The sequence below is a fragment of the Schistocerca serialis genome, chromosome 6 (genome assembly GCF_023864345.2).
Source record: "Schistocerca serialis cubense isolate TAMUIC-IGC-003099 chromosome 6, iqSchSeri2.2, whole genome shotgun sequence".
Lineage (NCBI taxonomy): Eukaryota > Metazoa > Arthropoda > Insecta > Orthoptera > Acrididae > Schistocerca > Schistocerca serialis.
In genome coordinates, this window is record NC_064643.1 from 402,678,807 (window position 1) to 402,697,566 (window position 18,760).

The window sequence follows — 18,760 nt, forward strand, 5'->3', positions numbered from 1 at the left end:
TGATCTAACGCGTCAATTGGACAGAATATGGCACGATATATGTCAGCCGGCCAGGGTGGCCGAGCGGTTCTAGGCGCTACAGTCTGGAACCGCACGACCGCTACGATGACCTCAGAAGTTAAGTCCCATAGTGCTCAGAGCCATTTGAACCATTTGATATCCGTCAGAAAAACATCCAACAACTCTGTCCATCAGTGCAAGGTCGAATAACTGCTCGCATAAGTGCCAGATGTCTACCAACGCGTTATTGATTTGCACAATTTATGAAGCTCTTTCGCTTGAAGAAATCGCGCAGCTTTTCTGAAATTGTAGTCATTTGTTTGTGCACGTACATCACGTCTACCGATTTCCGTCACAGTCGGGTAAGTCCTTCGGAGTGCATCGTTTTTTTGTCTTAGCGTTTATATGAAATCGGCAAGATTTCCCAGCACCGACCGCTGACTGGATGTTTACTTGCGTAACGACGGACCCTGTAGTAGCCTGCACGTTGTCAAACTGTTCTACGAATTTCCAGCATGCTGGAATAACTGCAGGTGAGCGACTTTCGCTAATCAGTACAACGAAAAAAAAGCCAGAATTGCAAATTTCACTTCTGCACGATTCCGCGCCATCAGAGCCACACTGCGTCCCAACTTTCCCGTTATGCACCGATAGGCGCAGTTATCTCTCTAATGTCGTCGAGGAACAATTCAGAGAAACAATATTTACTTCCTGTTGTGCACCGCAAGATATATTGCTTGCACTGTGCTAATTCGCAGAGTGGTAAACGCAGCCGCCCAGTACCTTGCAGAACTGGGTTTGAACGTCACATAGAACATCCTCACTCGTGTTTCCCCCAAATAAATTAAAAAATCATCAACACAAAAAGACAAACAGTGGAAAATCCGTTCTAGGTTCGAGTCTTCCCTCTGGTATGGGTGTGTTTGTTGTTCTTTGCTTAAGTTAGTTTGCATAGTGTGTAAGTCTAGGGACAGAGGACCTCAGCAGTTCGGTACCTTAGGAATTCACGCACATTTGCGCTGTTGTATCTGTCCAGTGCCCTCAATAGGTTTCAAGTGCTAGGCGTGGTCAGAACTGTGTTAAAAAAATGCTCAAATGTGTGTGAAATCTTATGGGACTTAACTGCTAAGGTCATCAGTCCCTAAGCTTACACACTGCGTAACCTAAATTATCCTAAGGACAAACACACACACACACGCCCGAGGGAGGACTCGAACCTCCGCCGGGACCAGCCGCAAAGCCCATGACTGCAGCGCCTGAGACCGCTCGGCTAATCCCGCGCGGCTCAGAACTGTGTTCTATGTAGGTGTGAGTGCATTATGTCTGAGCCAAATGACTTAGCACGTGGGAAAATTGTTGGTACTCCTATGGTAGGTGCTTCCACAATCAAGGTACCAGATGTGTCTGGTGTTTCAACAGGCATCGTATCGAAGATTTACACCGCATATAAGGAAACCGGGAAAACATCAACCGCTAAGTCACAACGCGGACGAAAGTGTGTGCGTCGAGTGATCATGACAGAAACTGATGGTTGTGGCGAAAAATAGGAGGCAGCTGCAAAAGTCGCTGAAGAACTGAATGTCGCACTCGCTAACCCTGTCAGTACGAAAGCAACACGAAGGGAGCTCCATAAGGTGGGAGTTAAAGGGCGAGATGGGATTCTAAAGCCCTTAGCAGAAAACGCGGTGCCGAAAGTGCAAAAGCTGGACCACGGAACAAAGGAAGGATGTTAGTTGTTCGGATGAGTCTTGTTTCACACGGTTTCCAACATCTGGCCGAGTTTACGGACCAAGAGCGAAACATGGCGGGGGTTCGGCGATGGTTTACACATCCATCTCGTGGTATTCCATGGGTCCCACGGTTAACCAGCGAGGTCGCTTTATTGTCAAGGATTTTGTGACTAGTTTGGCTTTTTCCCCAGTGGCGATTCTGTGTTCCAAGGCATCAGGGCCCCTGTTCACTTAGTTCGCATCGTCCAGGACTGCTTTTGTGTCCGCGGCTCGTAGTCTAGAGGCAAGCGTTGAGACTTTGTACAGGCGCTGATGACCGCGCAGTTGAGCGCACCACAAACCAAACATCGCCAAACAAAACGCGTTTGTGAGACGATGATGAACTGTTGCGTCTCCTCTGGCCACCTCAATCATCGAACCTCAATATTATTGAGCCTTTGTGATCCACTTTGGAAAGAAGGGTGCGTGATCGATATCCACTTGCACCGTCGTTACATGACCTTTCCACTATTTTGCACGAAGGAGAGTATAAGTTTCCACTGAAAATTAAACGCTGCCTGTATTTATCCATTCCCAGACGACTGGAAGCTGTTTTTAATGCCAACGGTTTTCCTACATCGTATTGGGCAAGGTAATGCGTCGTGTCTACATGTTTCTGTCCACCCCCATATATTACATGCATGATAATCCAGATATCACTACCGAAATGTAAACTTTTATTCAATATTCATCTCGTAGACGAATTGACGTAACAGCGAGAGTATCACGGATAGTTAAACATAATTGGTAATAGTGCTTTACGTGAAAAGTCGAGCTAACATAAAAACCACGGCGTCCTATGTGTTTTATAGGGTGTCTGATAAGTCACTCCCTATTTTTGACAGTTAGAAAATTGGCTCATAAATAAAGAAATTATGAGAACTACTTTTGTTTGAAACAGCACTTCTTCAGGTAGTGTTTAACATCGAACGGGCCAAAATAGCAGCTCGTTATGAGGTCTAGGGATCTGTGGTGTGAGTACAAAGGCGGTGGAGAGCTGAACGAGGGCTCCATGCAACATTGGATGCAAAAACGGTTGGAAATTGCCATTTCAAGTTACTAACAATGGTGAGTGCCGCCGATGCAAAATGTCATCAACTTCGAGGACAGCAGAGAACGTTGACGGAGGTCGTGAAACGTTCACGAGGAGCCCTAAGAAATCACTGCGTCAAGGATCTCGTGAAAGTGGTCTTCCAAGTTATGCAGTTGCAACGATTCTTAAGAAAGATCTCACTTTTACGCCGTGGAAGACACATGATGTGCAGCAATTATTTCCTGAAGACTGTGACAGAAGAAGGGAGTTTGGAGAAATTTTCTTGGGTTGGAATGATGACTGGCCTAGACTTTTTGAGAACATTCTATGGACTGATCAGGTAGTTTTCCACACTGGAGTATTTGTGAACAGGCATAATTACAAGTACTTGGCAGTCGAAAACCCTCACGAAAGTGTTGAAAAAGCAGAGGGGCGTCCGAAAAAGATGTTCAAATGTGTGTGAAATGGGACTTAACTGCTAAGGTCATCAGTCCCGAAGCTTACACACTACTTAACCCAAATTATCCTAAGGACAAACACACACACCCATGCCCGAGGGAGGGCTCTAACCTCCGCCGTGACAAGCCGCAAAGTCCATGACTGCAGCGCCTGAGACCGCTCGGCTAATCCCGCGCGGCGGAGCGTCCGAAGGTGACAGTACGGTGTGGTATCATGTCATCCGATGTTGTTGGTCCTTTTTCTATGCGGAACACAATGAATGGCGAAAGATATCTGGAAGTGCTTCAAGATCGTGTATGGCCAGTAATTTTACAATGGAACAACCGCACGTACCAATTCGTTTAAAAAAAATGCGAAGAGAATGCTGTAGCTTATGTGTAAGTCTAAAGTAATTTTAAACACAGCAGCAAGGGGTGCTGTTTCTAACAAAAGGAGTTCTAAGAAAACTGGTTCACAAATAAAGAAATTGTAACTGTTTAAAAATAGGGAGTGACTTATCAGACGCCCTGTAGATCAAGAATAATGTACTGTCGAAGTGCGGCATAAAAATGCTACCACTTTACAGAATGCAGGAGTAACAGCTGGACAGCAACTAGTGTTAATCAATACAACGAAAAAACAGCGAAAGTTGCAATTTTCACTTGTATTTATTTGACGACTAGTTTCGGGTCGGGTCCCATTTTCAAAGCATCCGGGTAGTCAAAATGGTATTGTTCAAAATACACTTAAGAGCCAAAGAAGCTGCTCCACTTGCCAGATATCGTGTAGGGCCCCCGCGATCACGCAGAAGTGCCGAAACACGACGTGGCATAGACTCGACTAACGTCTGAAGTAGTGCTGGAGGGAACTGACACCGTGAATCTTGCAGGGCTGTCCACAAATCCGAGGGAATGGAGATCTCTTCTGAACAGCACGTTGCAAGGCATTCCATATATGATCAATAATGATTATGCCTGGAGAGTTTGGTGGCCAGCGGAAGTGTTTAAACTCAGAAGGATGTTCCTAGAGCCACTCTGCACGTGTGGGGTATCGCATTGTCCTGCTGGGATCGCTGAAGTCCGTCGGAATACGCAATGGACATGAACGGATGCAGGTGATCAGACAGGATGCTTAAGGACGTGTCACTTGTCAGAGATGCATCTAGACGTATCTGGGGTCAACATCACTTTTTCGGGCCGCAGCGATGTCTGAGATTTGATGTGTTGCCGGATACCTGATATTCACTGTACACTCGTGAAATGGTCGTACGTGAAAATCCCCACTTCATCGCTAGGTCGGAGATGCTGTGTTCCACCGCCCGTGCGGTGACTATAACACCACTTTGAAACTCACTTAAATCTTGACAACCTGCCACTGTAGCAGTAACCGATCTAACAACTGCGCCAAACACTTGTTGTCTTATATAAGCGTTGCCGACCGCGGCACCGTATTCTGCCTGTTTGCATGTCTCTGCCCTTAACATAGACAAATGTAATGTATTGCGAATACATAGAAAGAAGGATCCTTTATTGTATGATTATATGATAGCGGGACAAACATTGGTAGCAGTTACTTCTGTAAAATATCTGGGAGTATGCGTGCGTAAGGATTTGAAGTGGAATGATCATATAAAATTAATTGTTGGTAAGGCGGGTGCAGGTTGAGATTCATTGGGAGAGTCCTTAGAAAATGTAGTCCATCAACAAAGGAGGTGGCTTACAAATCACTCGTTCGACCTATACTTGAGTACTGCTCATCAGTGTGGGATCCGTACCAGGTCGGGTTGACGGAGGGGAGAGAGAAGATCCAAAGAAGAGCGGCGCGTTTCGTCACAGGGTAAGCGTGATAGCGTTACGGAGATGTTTAGCAAACTCAAGTGGCAGACTCTGCAATAGAGGCTCTCTGCATCGCGGTGTAGCTTGCTGTCCAGGTTTCGAGAGGGTGCGTTTCTGGATGAGGTATCGAATATATTGCTTCCCCCTACTTATATCTCCCGAGGAGATCACGAATGTAAAATTAGGGCGATTCGAGCGCGCACGGAGGCTTTCCGGCAGTCGTTCATCCCGCGAACCATACGCGACTGGAACAGGACTGGGAGGTAACGACAGTGGTACGTAAAGTGCCCACCGCCACACACCGTTGGGTGGCTTGCGGAGTGTAAATGTAGATGTAGATGTATTTGAATACGCATGCCTATACCAGTTTCTTTGGCGCTTCAGTTTGTAAAAATCTTGCCAAGATAAACATACACGCATTTAGTAATAACAGATCATTCTGGTAACTCACAGAGTAGAAATACAACTCATTTGCAGTTTGTTATATGTTTGTTACAAATAAAAGCGAAATTTCCAGTTCTGGCCGTGTATCCCTTGTATTCTAAATGCTGCGTGTAGGTGCCGCCGGCTCGGCCCAGCAGAAAGGCGGTGATGAGTGGCCGAGTGATGGGGCGTTGAGAGGGCCAGCCGGGCTGGCGACGGAACGCACGTCAGAGCGCGGGGCGCCGGGCTGCGACGCTCCGCCGCCCACCTGCACGCCGCCGCAGCCGCCGTGGGCGCCGCATCGACCGGTGACGCGGGCCCGGCCCCAGCCCCAGCCCCAGCCCCAGCCGCGGGCGGACGCGCGGGGGGCGGTGGGGGCGGCGTGGCCGCCAGGGGCGGCGCATCGACCCGTCGACCCCACCCCCGCGCCGCCACCGCCGCGGTATCGGCGCGGACGCGCTCGCGTACGAACAAGTGGCTCGTCTCCGGCGCGGCGCTCGTCCACCGCTGCATTGCACCAAACGTCGTGGAATGCTACACTACTGGCCACTAAAATTGCTACACCACGAAGATGACGTGCTACAGACGCGAAATTTAACCGACAGCAGGAAGGTGTTGTGATATGCAAACGATCAGCTTTTCAGAGCATTCAGACAAGGTTGGCGCCGGTAGAGACACCTACAACGTGGAAAGTTTCCAACCGATTTCTCATACACAAACAGCAGTTGACCGGCGTTGCCTGGTGAAACGTTGTTGTGATGCCTCGTGTAAGGAGGAGAAATGCGTACCATCACGTTTCCGACTTTGACAAAGGTCGGATTGTAACCTATCGCGGTTGTGGTTAATCGTATCGCGACATTGCTGCTCTTGTTGGTCGGGATCCAATAACTGTTAGCGGAATATGAAATCAGTGGGTTCAGGAGGGTAATAGGGAAAACCGTGCTGCATCCCAACGGCCTCGTATCACTAGCAGTCAAGACGACAGGCATCTTATCCGCATGGCTGTAACGGATCATGATCCACGTCTCGATCCCTGAGTCAACAGATGGGGACGTTTGCAAGACGACAATCGTCTGCACCAACAGTTCGACGACGTTTGCAGCAGCATGGACTATCAGCTCGGAGACCATGGCTGCGGTTACCCTTGAGGCTGCATCACAGACAGGAGCGCTTGCGATGGTGTACTCAACGACGAACCTGGGTGCACAAATGGCAAAATGTCATTTTTTCGGATGAATCCAGGTTTTGTCTACAGCATCATGATGGTCGAATCCGTGTTTGGCGACATCGCGGTGAACGCTCATTGGAAGCGTGTATTCGTCATCGCCATACTGGTGTATCACCCGGCGTGATGGTATGGGGTGCCATTGGATACACGTCTCGGTCACCTCTTGTTCGTATTGACGGCACTTCGAACAGAGGACGTTACATTTCAGATGTGTTACGATCCGTGGCTCTACCCTTCATTCGATCCCGGCAAAACCCTACATTTCAGCAGGATAATGCACGACCGCATGTTGCAGGTCCTGTACGGGCTTTTCTGGATACAGAAAATGTTGGACTGCTGCCCTGGCCAGCACATTCTCCAGATCTCTCACCAATTGAAAACGTCTGGTCAGTGGTGGTCTAGCAACTGGCTCGTCACAATACGCCAGTCACTACTCTTGATGAACTGTGGTATCGTGTTGAAGCTGCATGGGCAGCTGTACCAGTACAGTACACGCCATCCAAGCTCTGTTTGACTCAATGCCCAGGCGTATCAGGGCCGTTATTACGGCCCGAGGTGGCTGTTCTGGGTACTGATTTCTCAGGATCTATGCCCTCAAATTGCTTGAAAATGTAATCACATGTTAGTTCTAGTATAATATATTTGTCCAATGAATAACCTTTTATCATCTGCATTTCTTCTTCGTGCAGCAGTTTTAATGGCCAGTTGTGTACTAATTCACATACAACTTGGCCGCAAGTGCTGTCCGCAGCCACGCTATGTCTGAGCTTATACGGGGGGCATTCAATGAGTCATGCAACACTTTCTTTCCTGAAAGCAGATTGCTTTTATTCAGCATTTCAATACACCGTGCCATTCTCCACTGTTTTGGGTACAAAACCCTATTTCTCATCTTAATCTCCGTTCAAGGTGCGGGTCGCGAACTCTAGTGTGGCTAAGGAAGAACAGTACGACGAAGTTTTGTGAGCTCCTATAGGGAGTGGTTGGGAAGGGAGTGAGACAGGGTTGCGGCCTCTCCTCGATGCTATTCAATCTGTATATTGAGCAAGCAGTAAAGGAAACAAAAGAAAAGTTCGGAGTAGGCATTAAAATTCATGGAGAAGAGATAAAATCTTTGAGGTTCGCCGATGACATTGTAATTCTGTCAGAGACAGCAAAGGACTTGGAAGAGCAGTTGAACGGAATGCACAGTGTCTTGAAAGGAGGGTATAAGATGAACATCAACAAAAGCAAAATGAGGATAATGGAATGTAGTCGAATTAAGTCGGGTGATGCTGAGGGAATTAGATTAGGAAATGAGACACTTAAAGTAGTAAACGAGTTTTGCTATTTGGGGAGGAAAATAACTGATGATGGTCGAAGTAGAGAGGATATAAAATGTAGACTGGCTATTGAAAGGAAAGCGTTCCTGAAGAAGAGAAATTTGTTAACATCGAGTATTGATTTAAGTGTCAGGAAGTAGTTTCTGAAAGTATTTGTATGGAGTGTGGCCATATATGGAAGTGAAACATGGACGATAAATAGTTTAGACAAGAAGAGAATAGGAGCTTTCGAAATGTGGTGCTACAGAAGAATGCTGAAGATTAGATGGGTAGATCACATAACTAATGAGGAGGTATTGAATAGAATTGGGGACAAGAGGAGTTTATGGTACAACTTGACTAGAAGAAGGGATCGGTTGGTAGGGCATATTCTGAGGTATCAAGAGATCACAAATTTAGCATTGGAGTGCAGCGTGGAGGGTAAAAATCGTAGAGGGAGACCAAGAAATGAATACACTAAGCAGATTCAGAAGGATGTAGGCTGCAGTAGGTACTGGGAGATGAAGAAGCTTGCACAGGATAGAGTAGCATGGAGAGCTGCATCAAACCAGTCTCAGGACTGAAGACCACAACAACAACATCGGGAGCGCAGACTTGTGTGAGGCCTTGCGTTGCCATAGAGGAGAATGTCGTTTGCACTTTTGTGGAGGCGAACACGCTGAAGCCATGTCTTCAATTTCCTGAATGTAGCACAATACACTTCAGAGTTGATCGTTGCATCATGAGGGAGGACATCAAACAGAATGACCCCTTCAGAGACCCAGAAGAGCGTCGTCACGACCTAATCGGCTGAGGGGGCGGCTTTGAACTTTTCCTTCGGAGGAGAGGTGGTGTGACGCCACCCCATGGATTGCCGTTTTGTCTCCGTTTCGAAGTGATGAACCCATTTTCCATCGCCTGTGACTCGACAAAAAGTTGTCACCATCACCCTAGTAACGATAGCTGGGCACAACACCTTTAATCCGTAGACTCTCTAACTTCGGTTAATTTTTTTGAGTCCGTTAATAGTTAATTAGGTTCCTACTATTTATTACAACAATGATGCCGCGTCGCCTGCGGTAATCATGTTCCGACAAGTTCGGGTCGTGTAGATGCTTGGCTACGCCGGGGTGTGCGCGGTTGAGGTATATATTCGAGTACGAAAAGAGAATAACTAGGTGTTGGCTGTTGAAAATGCAAGTCAGCAGTCTAGTGGCAGTAGCAGGAAAATGAATGGATGACGTTGTAGAAGAGGCTTTGATGGAAGAAGCCACCGAAAGTGCAGCCAGAGATAAGGAAATATGCACCTTCGATGTCGGATACTGATTCTCCTATGTACCCCCTGATTTAACACTGGTAAGTAAATAGTAGTAAAAGTACATTATTAAATGGATAAACCGGTTTTTTGTTTATCTTCGATGTCATACCCACCCCATCCAAAACATTTTTATTCAAGCAACGGTAATACGTTTGATTCACTTCCTCATTTCACTACACCCACAACGTAACATGTACTATTACGAGTTAAGGATTAACTTCCAATGGATGTCCTGTAAAGCAATGAAATGAAATGGCTCGGAGCACTATGGGACTTAACTTCTAAGGTCATCAATCCCCTAGAACTTAGAACTACTTGCACCTAACTAACCTAAGGACATCACACACATCCATACCCGAGGCAGGATTCGAACCTGCGACCGTAGCGGTCGCGCGGTTCCGGACTGTAGCGCCTAGAACAGCATGGCCACACCGGCCGGCTTTTGGGGGTGTCCGAATACTTTTGATCACATAGTGTATCTTCATGGAGTGTACTGAAATGACCGTCGTGAAGTGTTAGCTAAGGGTTACCATGCTGTGCCAGAAAATAAAAACCGCCACAAATCAGTAGCGCGCGCGCGCGTTCGCAGTGTCGGTTCCTGTAGTGGCATCTTCTACACTGCCACCCTGTCATGTTAGCCTGCTATACCAGATGCATTGTGGTTCCTATATAACTGATTAAGGAATTCAGTTAAGAGGTCGGAGCAAGGCAACGGCATGTCATCTCCAACAGGATCACGTATAGTAAAGCACTATGGTCTGATAAAACTTCACCTTTTAGAATACTGACAACTCGACCTCTCTGCCTTCATCTTACTCGCTTGGTGTAAGGAGCGTGAAAATTGGACGATTGAACAGTTGAAAAATATTGTGTGGGGTGACGAATCACGGTACACAATGTGGCGATCCGATAGCAGGGTGTGGGTATGTGCGAATGCCCGGTGAACGTCATCTGCCATCGTGTATAGTGCCAACACTAAAATTCGAAGGCGGTGGTGTTATGGTGTGGTTGTGTTTTTCATGGAGGGGGCGTTGTTTAGCGTGGCACTATCGCAGCACAGACCTACATTGATGTTTAAAGCACCTTCTTGCTTCCCACTGTTGAGGAGCATTTCGGGGATGGCGAATGCATCTTTCAACACGATCGAGCACCTGTTCATAACGCACGGCATGTGTGGGAGTGGTTACACGACAATAACATCCCTTTAATGGAATGGTCTGCACAGAGTCCAGACCTGAATCCTACAGAACATCCTTGGGATGTTTTTGAACGCCGACTTCGTGCCAGGCGTCACCGACCGACATCGATACCTCTCCTCAGTGCAGCACTCCGTAAAGAATGGTCTGCCATTACCCAAGAAACGTTCCAGCACCTGATTGAACGTGTGCTTGCGAGAGTTGAAGCTGTGATCAAGGCTAAGGGTGGGCCAACACCATATTGAATTCCAGCATTACCGATGGAGGGCGCCACGAACTTTTAAGTCATTTTCAGCCTGGTGTCCTGATACTTTTGATCACATAGTGCACATGCTTCAAATAGGATTCCCCAAAGCAAACCGATAGGTAAAAGACATTCTGCTTCACACTAACGTTAATTTCTGCCAAAGCCCAATCACAGCACTGAGGAAGGAGTTTCACGACCAAACATGGCCTGATATTTAGAATCATAATTTTGTTAGATAGTCACCTCACTCCCTAAAAATCGTACCTCGAACTATTTTTCTGTAAGGTAAGCGGTACTTCGGGAACACTGTGAACAAAGAGTACCTGCGCTCTATTGACCTGTGAGAGATACAGCGTGCAAGCACGCTGTCGTTCCGACGTAGCCTTATCTCTGGACATTTCACAGGGCTGCGTGCGGCTGGGCGTTGTCGCCGCGCTCCTAGCTTCTGAACAATTACGTGCCGGTAGTCGGAGTGAGTTCACGTTTATGTCCTGCGGATGGACGGCCGAGGCGTTATGATTTTGATTTGCTTTAAATTACGTAGAAGCGTGTATCTTGTTTTCGAAAAGTGCTTTCTAATAATAATCAGTTAACAGAAATTGACTGATTATAGGAGCAACTTCTACACACTCCGTCAATCCGAAAAGTTTAGAGACTGGATCCGATTTTTTTTTTCTAATTAACTACTCACCCAAAATAGATGAAACTGGCGTTACTTCTCGACGTAATCGCCCTGCAGATGTATACATTTTTCACAACACTGACGCCATGATTCCATGGCAGCGGCGAAGGCTTCTTTAGGAGTCTGTTTTGACCACTGGAAAATCGCTGAGGCAATAGTAGCACGGCTGGTGAATGTGCGGCCACGGAGAGTGTCTTTCATCATTGGAAACAGCCAAAAGTCACTAGGAGCCAGGTCAGATGAGTAGGGAGCATGAGGAATCACTTCAAAGTTGTTATCACAAAGAAACTGTTGCGTAACGTTAGCTCGATGTGCGGGTGCGTTGTCTTGGTGAAACAGCGCACGCGCAGCTCTTCCCGGACGTTTTTGTTGCAGTGCAGGAAGGAATTTGTTCTTCAAAACATTTTCGTAGGATGCACCTGTTACAGTAGTGCCCTTTGGAACGCAATGGGTAAGGATTACGCCCTCGCTGTCCCAGAACATGGACACCATCATTTTTTCAGCACTGGCGGTTACCCGAAATTTTTTTGGTGGCGGTGAATCTGTGTGCTTCCATTGAGCTGACTGGCGCTTAGTTTCTGGGTTGAAAAATGGCATCCACGTCTCATCCATTGTCACAACCGATGAAAAGAAAGTCTCATTCACGCTGTCATTGTGCGTCAACATTGCTTGGCAACATGCCACACGGGCAGCCATGTGGTCGTCCATCAGCATTCGTGGCACCCACCTGGATGACACTTTTCGCATTTTCAGGTCGTCATGCAAGATTGTGTGCACAGAACCCACAGAAATGCCAACTCTGGAGGCGATCTGTTCAACAGTCATTCGGCGATCCCCCAAAAGAATTCTCTCCACTTTCTCGATCATGTCGTCAGACCGGCTTGTGCGAGCCCGAGGTTGTTTCGGTTTGTTGTCACAGGATGTTCTGCCTTCATTAAACTGTCGCACACAAGAACGCACTTTCGACACATCCATAACTCCATCACCACATGTCTCCAACTGTCAATGAATTTCAATTGGTTTCACACCACGCAACTTCAGAAAACGAATGATTGCACGCTGTTCGAGTAAGGAAAACGTCGCCATTTTAAGTATTTAAAACAGTTCTCATTCTCGCCACTGGCGGTAAAATTCCATCTGCCGTACGGTGCTGCCATCTCTGGGACGTATTGACAATGAACGCGGCCTCATTTTAAAACAATGCGCATGTTTCTATCTCTTTCCAGTCTGGAGAAAAAAAATCGGAGGCCTTAGAACTTGAATGCACCTCGTACGTCGCACAGAACGTCCACACAACCATGTTAAACTGTCAGAAAAGTCCTCCTTCGAATATTATATGAGAACCTGGGCTTTCTCAGTGAATCTTGATGGTAAAATCTTCTCGGGTTGGCAGCCAAGAAGATTTTACCATCTCCTTGGAATGTTGTTGAGCTTGCGCATCACATTGACTTGAATGTCTGTTACGTCGTCAGTTTCATGTGAGTTTCTGCTCGCTTTTGTCGTAGATTCGTATCGATAAAACTGAGTCTCGTCACCCTTGATGATTTTATTTATTTATTTTCAGAAAAGAACTGTCTGCGTTTTACATTTCGATCAGGTCGCGGCAGGTGCCCACACGTCGTCGTCTTCCTTTGGGAGTCAAAACATTCTAGAGAATGTCTTGAACACTTGTTTTAGTAGTAGAGCAGTGTGTATAGATCTACTAATATGGAACTGTAACTCAGTACTTCGGATAAACACTTTCAAGAGTTATGCAAGTGTGTTCGTAACTTGCGGAATGTTATTTGACACGACCACCAGAGGTGAAGTGTAATGAAATTGCAGGAGCTGCACGAAAGCGGCTTGCTGTCTAGTAAACGAACTGTGTTCGAGCGACACTCACGCTCTCCAAATTGTGCAGGCTGACGCAGTGCGTTCCATATGAGACTTAGGCCCACTGTCCACCTATAAGTAAAGATTTTTCTAATTTAACTCTGAAGAGGGGCGAAGCCTAGTATTGTACATGGAAGTCATTAAACCACATCAATTCTAATCGAACATTCACCACAAATTTCACGAGAGAAAGTATGTACTACGATGATATAGTTAAATATCTAACTTCTCGAACAGTTATCATAAGACGACTGAGGGCGAGCACAACATATTATTCTTATGCCACGCTGCTGTGAAATTAAGACTTTCTTTCTTACAGAGGAATTACCTCAGAATACAATTCCATATGGCATAACCGAATGAAAATAATCAAACTATGTTAAATTAATTACTTGTTTCTCTTCAAGGCTTGAATAACACGAAATGCAGAAATGGCTGAGGTGGGTTGATCAAGAAGCTATAAAATTTAATTATATTCTCATCAATCAGTACATCAAAAAATCTGAAGATTCTGCCGTTCTTACTAACACCTATTAATGCTTTAAATTTATCACTGGTGTGCCCTTTGGTAGACAGAATTGAATATAGGACCTATTGCGTTTTCTTAAAATTTACGAATGAGAACGTTCACAGAAAACCAGTCTATAATATGAACATACTATTTATATTTTCCTCTGTTGCTGTATGTATATTGGCGGCTGATTGTAAAGTTTGTGTCTTCTGTAAAAAGAACCGTTTCTGCTTGATCTTTGTTAAGTGGATTAAGTGGAAGATCAGGAATATATATATATAACAAACAACAGAAGACCTAATATTGAATTTCGTGGAACTTTTTTAAAGATCAGCCGCTACCTCTCCTCCAACCCCCCCCCCCCCCCCCACCCCGCTTCGCTTCGCTTCCCCCAAAAATTGACGGAATCAGAAAAAAATTCTCCTGTCTAAAGTTGATAAATTATGAACTACAATGTTCTGTATTCTTTTACATACATATAATGCTAGTCTTATGTTAGATATACCAGCAACTCCATAAAATCTTCCTTTTGTAGCAATACCAACTGATGGTTTCTTTTTTAAAGTAATCCTCGTCAAAAATGTTAAGACGTGAAAGTAGCATTGCTAGGTGAGTAATTCTTCTGAAATCCAAATTGTATTAGTATTAGCAAGACGGAAAACTAGTCGACAGTACATTATTTTCTCAAAAATGTTAGAAAATTGTGTCAGAAACGAAATGTACGGTAATTATTCACAATACACCTGTCACCTTTTTCATTAGGAGTTTAATAATTGCATATGTTGCACTCCCTGGAAAAATAAAGCTTAGTGATTTCAGAGACAACAGTACTTATTGTATGACAACTACTCCTGAATATTATTGATAACGCTACCAAATCTGTATAAGCTTTTTTTTCACGAGAGTTTATTATTACGGTTCTTTTGTTAGGTAAAATTAACAGAAGAATATAAGTGAACACTCCGAGATGGGAAAGTAAACTGCGTGGAGATTTCTCGAGGTGTATTTGCCATGGATGCTAATGTCGGAATTAAGGCAACAGAATTAAAACGAGTTGTATACGTTATTTCTGTCAAATCTGCAGCCAAACTTAACATTCACGTACATGTGAGACGTGTACATTTCTTGACCTCTCTTTCCTTATTGTGAATTCTAATTCCTGACGAAGCTGAATAAGTTGGCCCCTACAAATGTTTGACACTGTCTTATGCTTGCAGATAGATTCATTCCGTAAGGCTCGCTTGCATGTCATCGCGTGTATTCATTTCGTGACGACACTGACTCGTCGAGTATTCTGGTGGGATTTCCACAACTACAATCAATAGGCGACATTATTGACCAAGAGTCCTTCATTTGGAGAGGGTGCGGTGATCAAAGGCCTTATTCTATCGGAGAAGTGGCCACTTACATGCACATTCCCCCTAAATCAATACCTCTACGCCAAGGACATTACCTCACTGCGACAAAACCTCATCCTTTTTCGAACAGTCGACACCGATATCACTATACATAAAAAGAGACCGACTGTGTGAGAAACTGACAACAAACAATCCTATAATTTGCCGTGTCTATCTACAGCTACATTCATACTCTGGAAACCACAGCACAGCGTACTTGCCATTTAGCCAGTTATTAGCGCTTCTTCCCGTTCCATTCACGTATGCTCCGTAAGGATGAGGGTTTAAACGCCTCTGTGTGCGCTGTAATCAATCTAATCTTGTTCTTGCGATACCTACGGCAGCGGTATTTAGGGGATAGTAGTATGTCCCTAGATTCATCATTTAAAGCTGATTATTTCTCAGGGTAGTTTGCGACTCCCAGTTCAGTTTCTTCGGCATCTCCGTGATACTTCCGCACGGGTCAGACAAAACTGTGATCATTCGCACTGTCATTTTTTGTAGACGTTCCAATGTCCCCAGTTAATCATTCATTATAGGATCCCACATACTTGACCAGTATTCTAGGATGTGTCGCACTGTAAACAATCTCCTATGTGGACTGCCTGAATTTCCCTAGTATTGTACCAGTGGACCGAGGCCTCCTACTTACCTTGCCAACGACTCAGCCGATGTGATGGTCTATAACTGTTTTATTGACCTACACATGCCCTATTGAGTTGCTGCTGGCTACTTAATATGTCTAATTCACAATCTATCTAATGTATAGGTAATGTCGCTGTCATTTTTCCTTGATATGAGCTAAATCATTGATTTCATTTGTCCACATTCTGCGTTGCAGCAGCGTTCATGTAGGCTGATCGGAAGTACGACCTGTTGTTCGTTTCTAAATGGTAATGGTCTGACTCAAGAGGACTTTGCTGCTGTTTTTGTCTAAAAAAATGTTCAAATGTTTGTGAAGTCTTATGGGACTTAACTGCTAAGGTCATGAGTCCTTAAGCTTACACACTACTTAACCTAAATTATCCCAAGGACAAACACACACACCCATGCCCGAGGAAGGACTCGAACCTCCGCCGGGACCAACCGCACAGTCCATGACTGCAGCGCCCAAGACCGTTCGGCTAATCCCGCGCGGCTGTTTTTGTATCAGCACAGCTAATTTATATACGTGAAATGAATTAAATGAAATGACTGGATCGATCTGGAGCTACTTATACACGATTACTTTGTAATTCACACTTATGTATTTGACATAAGTCATAGGGTCATATTCAGACTATTTCCAGACTGTTGCATCCTCAAATAGCATGTGGGGGAAAATGAACACCTAAGTCTTTCCCCGCAACCTCCAATTTCTCTTATTTTATTTCGATGGTGATTTCTCCCTATGCAGGTCGAAGTCAATAAAATATTTAGAAAGAAACCAATGCATAAGCAATAACATTAAATATTATTTCTGCAAACCGTTCATATATGGTGAAATAGCAAAGAAATAAATATCACGACAACTGAAAATTTCTGCCAGACCAGCACTCGAATACGCATTTCCTCCTTTTTTCACACTGTCACCTTAACCACCAGGGTATCTGAACATGCTTCATGAATGCAAAAAAATCGACTCTTGCTAATTCCAGCCTCGATAAATAGATTTTCTCGACAAACCAAATTGATACTCCTGTTTTGTTGAAAAAACCTCGATAAATCGAAAAATCCTATTTGTTTTGGTTCACTTGATGATTTCAGGATGTTATATACCACCAATGAACAGACGATAATTCGAAGTCATCGACTATCTACCGCTCGTTAATTCGAATTATTTCGTCAATTGTTTCGACATTTAACTCTTCACGACATTCAGTGAAGTACAAGGGATCTACTTTCGCCGGGCCTTCATCTTGATGTAGAAGAAAGGTACATTTGATAATTTTGTACATTTTAACGAGTATGTGCAAAGCAAAAGAAGAAGCAGAGCCGATTCTATTTGTGACTCAAAGAGGCAAAGTAGTCATTAGTGGCGTTGCGCATATGCACTTCAAATGGCTCTGAGCACTATGGAACCTAACATCTGAGGTCATCAGTACCCTAGACTTAGAACTACTTAAACCTAACTAACCTAAGGACTTCTTCCAATCCATATGTGGCACACAGCAAACTATTGGTTAAAAACAGTTTTTGTTGCAATTTCAGTTTTTTACTTTTTAACGACGCGTTTCGCCTTATTTAGGCATCTTCAGGTTATCTTTTGATCTTCCAACTGAAAAATAAAAAACTAAAATTGCAACCAAGACTGTTTTTAACCTCAGGACATCACACACAACCATGCCCGAGGCAGAATTCGAAACTGCGACCGTAGCAACAGCGCGGTACCAGACTGAAGTGTCTGGAACCGCTCGTACACAGCGGCCGGCGCATATGCATTATACGATCAAAAGCGGAAGTGGCTATCAGATGGCACGATAGGCCTGACCCGCCAGTAGAAAGAAGACAGTGAGTAATGTGTTGCCACTAGACAAGCAGTAGCAGCAGGCAGCGTCCGTCAGGCGGACACAGTGACTCTGAACGTGTCTTTCAGGGACATTTAAACCCCTCTAAAGCTGCTCAGTTCGATTGTAGGTGATGCGATTGTGAAATGGAAATGCGAAACAACGACCACAGCTAAAGCAAGACCAAGCAGACCCACATGTACTGAAGGACAGGGACCGTCGGGCATTGCGCACAGTACGTGTACGAAATCGCACAAAATCACCGTAAAAACACACTCGTGTGTTCCCAAGTGCTACCAGCAGTCTAGCTAGTGCATTGAATGTGCGTAGGGAGTCAAAGATAATGGGGTACAATGGCCTACCGGCAAGCCACAGATTTCTGCAGTCAACGTTACGCGGCGCTTGAGGAGATATAAAAAGTGACCCAACTGCACGGTGGACGACTGGAAACGTGTGATTTGGAGTGACAGATAAATCACGCTACATCCTGTGGCAATTCGATGGAAGGATTTGGCAAATGCTTGGAGAATGTTACCTACCATCACAGCAGTGAAATAAGGAAAAGATGGCGTTAGGTACGGAGATGTTCTTCGTGGTTACGACGTAGTGCCCTCATTGCACTTACGAAAACTGTAAAAGCGGTTGGATATCAACACATTTTACAGCAATGTGAACATTTCGGAGACGATTATTGTATCAGCATGACAATGTGCACTGTCAAAATCAGCATCTGTGAGGGAATGGTTCTGTGGGTAATCACATACCTGATATAGACTGAGCTACTCAGAATAGCGACCTGGACCCAATGGAACACTTTTGGGATGAGTTAAAAGGTCGACTTCGCTCCAGATCCCAGCGTGCAACATCTCTACTTTCCTTAATTTCGGCTCCTGAGGAGGAATACGGAGCAACTTCTCTACAGACATCCAGATACCTAGTTGGAAGTGTCTCCCGCTGAGTTAAAGCCGCCATAAAGGCGAAGGGTGGACCTACTTTGTATGAATGTCCACTACTAGGTGTCCGT

At 45.1% G+C, this 18,760-nt stretch overlaps 1 protein-coding gene across 3 annotated transcripts in view; it reads right to left on the reverse strand.

Moving 5' to 3' along the window:
• LOC126483875 (uncharacterized) overlaps positions 1–18,760 on the reverse strand; it is a 200,864-nt gene that overhangs the window by 68,964 nt on the left and 113,140 nt on the right. The window lies entirely within an intron of this gene.